Source organism: Aethalodelphis obliquidens, unplaced genomic scaffold, assembly GCF_003676395.1.
Source record: "Aethalodelphis obliquidens isolate GAN/ISIS:26980383/991018 unplaced genomic scaffold, ASM367639v1 scaffold2, whole genome shotgun sequence".
NCBI lineage: Eukaryota > Metazoa > Chordata > Mammalia > Artiodactyla > Delphinidae > Aethalodelphis > Aethalodelphis obliquidens.
The window spans coordinates 1,691,083-1,698,480 of record NW_020837946.1 but is presented as its reverse complement, the minus strand read 5'-3'; the positions used below and the strand labels follow the sequence as shown (position 1 = coordinate 1,698,480).

Below are 7,398 nucleotides of genomic sequence, written 5' to 3'. Positions count from 1 at the left end.
GGGGGGGGGGGGGGGGGGAGGGGGGGGGGGAGGGGGAGGGAGGGGGGAGGGAGGAAGAACCACCTCACTTGAGGATACTCCAGCCCCCCTTGCTGTGGGCAGCCCTAGCTTCTTGCCAGAGCCTGGGGGACAGCGCCACGCTGCAAGCACGCGCTCCAGAGAGGGGCCGGCTGGGCCACAGGCCGCAGAGGCCTCGACCAGGTTAGAGCAGCAGAGGCCAGGCACGTGGCACCTCGCAGGAAGCAGCGAGCACAGAGGGTCAGAAGCCTCGGTTGCGCATAGCAGCCTGCACACACGTGGAGCGGCAAGGCAGCCAGCCCGTCTGTCGGTCCAGCTCATCACTCCTCCCGCGCTGCGGCCCTGGAGCCCTCAGGGCCGGGCCATCATCCTGCCCGCGGCCTTTCCACCCTGCGGCAGCCCCGCTGCTCCGGCTGAAGAGGACCACGCTCCACTCCCAGCCCTCCTGTCTTCCCCCATCTGAGCCTGGGTCCTCCACCCTGCTGCCCGCCACAGGGCCCCTGCCCCCCAGCCTCCCACGGCCTGGTGCACCTGTGTGTGGTTATGCCCATGCCTACCCCGTCCCCACCGATGTCTAAGCTCCTTGCGGCTCAGGGCTTCCTGCCCGCGACGGGGCCACAGGGCCTGCCTGGGCCCGCCCCAATGCAGGAGCATCTGTGCAACTCCTCCGCTCCCACGGAAGACTTCCTACATGCCTTAGGTGCGGGCTTAGTATTTGCAAAATTATAACCGACCAATCAGAAACGTTCAAGAGACAGGCTCCCTACCACCGCCACCGCCACGGCTCCGCCACCCAAGACAGGCCGGTGGGAGCGGCAGGGGGGGAGCCACCAAAATTTCTCTTCCCAAGTTTGCGGAAGACCCACAGCAGCCAACAGTGGCACGCGAACCAGCCGATGGTCGCTCCCACGAGGTCGCACAGCTCCGCCAACCACGGGCAGAACAGCACTCCCAGCGGGGAGGCCAGCTCAAGGCTTCCAGGCCCTAAGAGCTGCCCAACCGTAGCAAGCTCAAACATCGACCCAACAAAAGCGCTTGACCCACGCAGACAGAACATCTCACAAACAACAGTAAACTAACAGCTTGACTCACGCAGACAGAACACCTCCTAAACAACAGCAAACTAACAGCCTGTCATTCGCATTTTTAAACACGGCGGACTCCAAAATGTTTACAGACGCGAGATAGGAAGGTATCATGTTAAAACTATGAGGTTGAATAAGAAATGATTAAATAACGTCATTAATTCCAATTTGAAACAAGCAGGGGAGCGGCTGGCCACCTGGAACACTGGCCCCCTGGGCGATCCAGCGGAGGGACAAGCCCTGCGCACTGGCTGGGCCCCAGGCACAATGGCCCCATTTGCCACTTGATGGCTGGGTGTTTAAGGCCCTTCTTCCTCTCGTTCCTCTCTGCATCACAAAACCCACTTCAGTTGTATTTACTGCAGCTACTTAAAAGCACATAATCTCCAAAATCAGAACCTAGAAGTTCCCAGATTGAGGCAGAAAGGAAGCAGGCAATCCCAGAGCACAGGCAGATACCCAGAAGGTGCTATGAGGCCAGAGGACCAGTCCACATCTAGGCTCTCCTCCCAAGGCCTTCGCTGTGTCGTGCATCCAGCCACACATTCGTTCATTCATTCAGGCACTGCCAAGCACTGGGCACAAAGCAGGCAGGAGGCCCTCGGGGCCCCTCCACCCCGTGGAGCCCCACCCCCCCCACCGCTGGTAAGAGAGGTGACATTAAACCACTAATGTCACAATGACCTATTGAAATTACACAAGCGGATCCTGTTGGGAAGGAGTAAAAAGGATGTGAGGCCATGTTTAACAGGGAACCAAAGGCTGAGCTTGGACTGAGGGATCAGAGAAGACAGAGGTGAAGAGAGGAAGTTCCAAGAACTGGAAACAGTGTGTGCAAAGGCCCTGGGGCCAAAGGGGGCTTACTGGAGAGCAAGGAAGCAAAGCAGGTAGAGACTGAAGCTCAGCGAGAAGGACAGGCGCTATCAGACGAGGCAGGCCTTCCAGGATCCTAAGACATGACAGGGTTTTGAGCGTGGTAATGACGGGTACGGCTCTGCCTTGGTCAAGACCACATAGGTGCCGTGGGCAGCACAACCTGGGCCAGAGCCCGCCCAGACCCAGGAGGCCAGCACTGCCTTGGAGAGCTTACGAGAGTCAGAGAAACAAATCCCCTAAATTCTTCCAATGTTAAGCATGTGTATCAACTTACCAAGGACTTGGTTTTCCTCCTTTATAAATACTGGGGTTGAAGAGTATTTCCCCCCCATGGAAATATCAGCCTTTTTTAAAAAAGTATTACTATTAAAAAGTCACACAGGCTTACAGAAAAATTTATACAATACCAACATGTATAAAAAGACAATGAAAGTCACTCACATCCCATTTTCCTGACACCCCAGAAGGCCACTGTTATCACTTTAGAGACCCAAGTTCCTAAAAAACAGAAGGGGTGGGTCCTGTTCCGGACCTGCTTTTTTCACTTAACACTTCTGCTGACCTTTGAGCCTGTGCATAGATTTCCACAGGATGAAAAGACCACAATGTATTTAATAAGTATCACCTTTATAAATAATGTAGCAATAACATCCTGTACGTATCTGGATATCCATGTGCTTATCATACCCCTTCCTAAGAATAAATTCCAATAAGTAAAATTGCTGGAACAAAAGGAATGACCATTTAAAAATTTGACACATAAAACTTTTCTGGAGAGTAACTAAATAATCAATAATTAACAATAGCCAAAACTTATATTGTGCTTACTGTGTGCCAGGCCCTATTCTAAGCACTTTCCGTGTATTAACTTAAATTTTACAAAACCCATGTAAGATAAAAATTATCACCACCAAGAGGCACCACCAAACTTAGCCTGTGCTAACATGGTGGCATAAACAAAATCTTTCAGCTAAATCTCTTTATTAGTAAAGCTAAGTCTTTTTTATTATTAGCCACTGGGATTTGCAGATTTATGTGCTTTGCTCATCATGCAAGAGGGATGCTCATCCTTTTCTTATTGGTTTGCAAAAGCTCTTTACATATTGACTATTGAGCACATATAGGCATAATAAGTTGTAGATTTTTTTTTCTCTGTCACTTAACCTCACTTATAGAGTCTTCTGACAAAGAGAATTTTCTTTAATTCTTATACTGTTAAATCTATCGATATTTTCTTTAAAGTTTCTGGCTTGGTGTTAAAGGAGAATGGATTAAGTCAGTGATTTTTCAAAGTTTCTGAAACTTTCTTCCAAGATAATCGTACAGACAAGAGTGAAGGCCAGCCTACTCTGGCTGAAGTGGACGTGGGGCACCAGGTGCCCTCCACTACCCTCACCTGCCCCCATGCAGCCTCAGGAGAAGATCCAAGCGTGGGACACAGCCAACCCCGGCCGACAGCATTGTTCAGATCCTTTCCAGTTCTACAATGCCACACACAGCAGAGGACAGCATGAGAAAGCCAGGATTATTTCCCAGACCCTACTGAAACACAGAATCACATATGACAGCTCCGACACCACCCAACGCAACACTAAAAGGTATTCCAAACTGTCCTCTTCTCAAAGAGGCTACACTCTCCCAAACGCCTCGATGGGCAATGCTGAACTTCAACTTCAAGACTGTCGGGGGCCCGGAAGCGGAGGCACGGAAGAGAGAGAATCAACATTTGGGACTCAACACAGCAAGGGGTACCAGATGCTACATTTTCATATCTGTCTCAGGTTCCTCCTCTGCAAAATGGGTGTGGTAGCAGCCACCTCCTGAGGCTGTGGAGAGAGAGAAAGGGGGTACACATGGCAAGTACTTATGTCAGCTTGTAGCCCCAAGTAGGTGCTCATTAAACAGTCGCTACTGGTCTATGTTACATTTACAGTTGACCCTTGAACTGCCTGGTGGTAAGGGGTGCCGACAGCCCCCACAGTGGAAAACCTGAGTTATCAGTCAGCCCTCCGTATCCACAGTTCCACGTCCCAGATTCAATCAACCACAGACTGTACAGTACTACAGTACAAACTGAAAAAAGTGCACAGGTAAATGGACCTGCACGGTTCAAGCCCATGTTGTTCAAGGGTCAACTGTACAAATATCATGATCTCCCCACCAGGAAAGAGGAAAACTAGTCTGGTTTCCACATCTGCTGCTACAGAAGCTGATCTGTCCCCACGGTGATGTGGAGGGTCGCTGTGGAGGCAGCCTGTGGAGGGCCCTGGCCCTTCCTCCCAGGAAGTGAGGAGAAGGCACGTCAGTCAGAAAAGGCAGCAGAGGCGCCACCCGCTCCCTAAACAGGTCCGCCCACCCCACCTCCTCGCTCACACAAGCCCAAGAGGAGAAAATGACCTTATGAACAGAACTCGCTGATCTTAGATCAGTGATGCTTCTCCCAAAAGAAACGTTCCATGAACACACACTGCTAAGGTGTGTGAAGGTGCAGCATCACTCCTGACACAGGGCCCCTCATCTGACTTGAACCAGAGATGCTCTTCCTTCCCCTAAGGCAAGGCCAGAAGCCCTGAGCCCACCACACACCAGAGCACATGCTGACTGACAGTCTTGAGACTGAAACCAAGCCCCCTCCAGACTGGCTCCCCGGGCCCCACCCCAGGACCAGCGGGGGCTGCAGCCACCAGGGCAGGAACTCGCCCTCTGCCTAGAACAGCGGGGGCTCAGGCTCAGCTTCTCAGGCCGCGGAGTGAGGGAGCAACCACAGAGGCGGGGCCGGCGTGGACCCCCAGCCGCACAGGCAGTGATTCTGGTCCAGGGACCCAAAGCCCGGCCACAGCCTGTCGCCCCGCGACCCCCAGTGGCGGTTGTCTCCCGCCCTCTGCATCTCCCACGCTCCCTCCCTCCATCAGGTACCAATCTATTTCTCATGGTAGCTTCCGAGTGATGAAAACCCAGCGTTTTCAATAGAGAACGGTATGGACGAATTCTCCAGGAGTGATGAAATGTTTCTTCTGCTCTGGCAATTACGACGGCAGAAAGTCGCCTTTCCTCGGGTGCCACCCCCAACATCAAAGGATGAGAATTCAAAGCTATTCATGCTGCATTGAAACCTCACAATGCAGCTGGAAAATGGAAGTCGATTACTGGACATAAATATGCAGTAGTTAAAAGGAAAGAGTTATAACGAAATTCAACTGCAGCTACCCCACAATGTGCGGAAACTTCCAGAACTGGAGTCCTCCAGGGAAACGTCATGAGGGGCATCCTTAGAAAGCAGGTTTCTGACCACTGAGTCAAGATCTGCACTCAGGTGGCACATGGCCTGGGTGCCATGTTGTCTTGTCCATCTGGCTCCAGCAACAGGGCCCGAGGCCTCTGAGAACATGGCATTGAGAGATTTTCATTTTGCATGGCTGTGAAGCTGCTGGCCACAGAACAGTCTCTCTTGGCTCAGGGCTGCTTAGGCCACATCTGTCCTTGGTCCCTAGGCCTCGCAGGCCTCCGTGTAGACCACAGTCATCCGCCCGCGCACACACCCCCAGCCCAGGGCTCTCCCAGGGGCACTCCTGCTGCCAGCTCCCCTCAAAGGAGAGAGAACTAACCCTAAAGAGGGCAGTGTTTCATCTGCCTGCCGCATAAATCCTTCTCCTTTTCTAATTGATTACTGCTCTCTTTAGGAAGGTATGTGATCTTTAAAATAAAAGCCCAGAACACAGAAAGCTCTAGGAGTCTAACAATGTGTCAGGGTGTGTGTGTTTAAGGCAGGAAAATACTTCCCTCCCACACAAATGTGAGTTCTGGGGAAAGATGCCACGGATCCAAGGGAGGAGAATATCTGGGAAAGCTTCATGGGTCTTAAAAATAGATAATTGAACACAGATTTTAGAATTCTCAGGAGCTACCTGAAAAAAAGAAAAAAAAATAAAATCTCACATATTTTTGATATCCAAAACTCCATTCTGATGAAACTTCTAAGAGGGTGGCATTTTGCATTTCCAATTATAATAGAGTAATGGTGTTGCCATAGTTACTGCAAAATTCTGCAATAACTTTTGTTGCTTTGTAATTGCTGTAGTGTATATTTGTGTACAAGCAGCTGAGTTTTGTTAATTCAATCCCTCTCCCTCCCTCCCCACCCCGCCCGCCCAATCACCACCACCACCTTTCCTGGCCCCATCCAAAGCACAGAATTATCAGAAGAAACTCAAACTCCAAGCAACCACCATCATATTACAAAAGAAAAAGTGAAACCAGGCCAAGGTGCAAACCCACCAGTATCCCCCCAATCTTGCTGGGCTGGCGCTGGGCGAGGGCTGTTTACATGTTTACTCCCAGACCTCCTGTGCTTAGGTGGTCTGTGGGAATAAACAGAAAAGCCTAAATAGAGAAAAGAAGGGAAGCAAAGTAACTACACAGGCCCTTTCCTCCCTCACCGAGGGCAGGCAGAGCCGCTGCAAGCAATTAGGTAGGTCTCCACAGTAATGCAATTAGGATTTAGTTAAGAAAGTCATTAGTTTTAAAATAACTTGAGTTTAATTTATGCAACACTTTATTTGAAAATTGTGTCACAGCAGGTCAATTTACAACATGCAATAAAGGAAACATTCATATCAGCTGCTGCAAGTTATTACAAATTTTTGATGTGCATTAAATGAGTACACTGGGTTCCACCCCCGGCCTTTCCAACTGATACGCACGATCTCCTGCTATAACAGTGTCAAATAATTCAACGCTAAATGTAAATACGAGATAATTTCCTTCTAATTCCATGGTGTGTGCTTGCAATGCCGGGAAACGCGGCTCCCGTCATCTGGGCAGGACGGGGCCGCAGCTCGGCCTGTGGGAAGCCTGCGGGCACCCACTCGGGTCGTGGACACCCCCACCCCTGCCGTTCCGGTCCGGGGCACACACCAGGCGACGGCGCACCCCGCCCGCCAGCCCCGGGAGGGACGTTTTTCTGCAAACTCACAGCCTCGACAAAGTTACATAAACGGCGCCCGCCCGGGCTCGGGAGCCCCCGGCCCACCTGCCGAGGGCTCGGCCTGGACTGGTGCGGGCGCCCGGGGCCCGCCGGCCGTCCTGCCCCCGCCCCGCGGCGGCCCTCGCCGGCCGGGGCTGCAGGGGAAGGTCCGGGACGGGCTCCGGCTCAGCTCCGGACACCCGCGGGCCGGCGCCACGCGCGGCCTGGGCGCACGGGCCGGACCGGGCCGGCCAGGCGGACCCCGGCGTCCACCTGCCGGGCCGGGCGGCGGGGGCGTGGAGGCCGGCGGGCGGCCTGCGGGCGGGCGGGGGGCGGACAATGGCCCGCGGGCCGGGCCGGGGCAGCGCTTACCGCGGCGGCGGCGGCGGCGGGCGCTCTAGCCCAGCGCGGACGCTCCGAGCCGCATCTCCTCAGCCTGCGCCGCCACCACCACCA

The 7,398-nt window shown here is 53.0% G+C and overlaps 1 protein-coding gene across 3 annotated transcripts in view; it reads right to left on the bottom strand.

Annotated features, from left to right (window-relative positions):
- HDAC4 (histone deacetylase 4) overlaps positions 1–7,398 on the bottom strand; it is a 284,915-nt gene extending 277,517 nt beyond the window's left edge. For all 3 annotated transcript variants that reach the window (XM_027116793.1, XM_027116797.1, XM_027116794.1), the window contains exon 1: positions 7,315–7,398. The gene's annotated coding sequence lies outside the window, so the exon portion shown is untranslated. The remainder of the gene's footprint in view (positions 1–7,314) is intronic.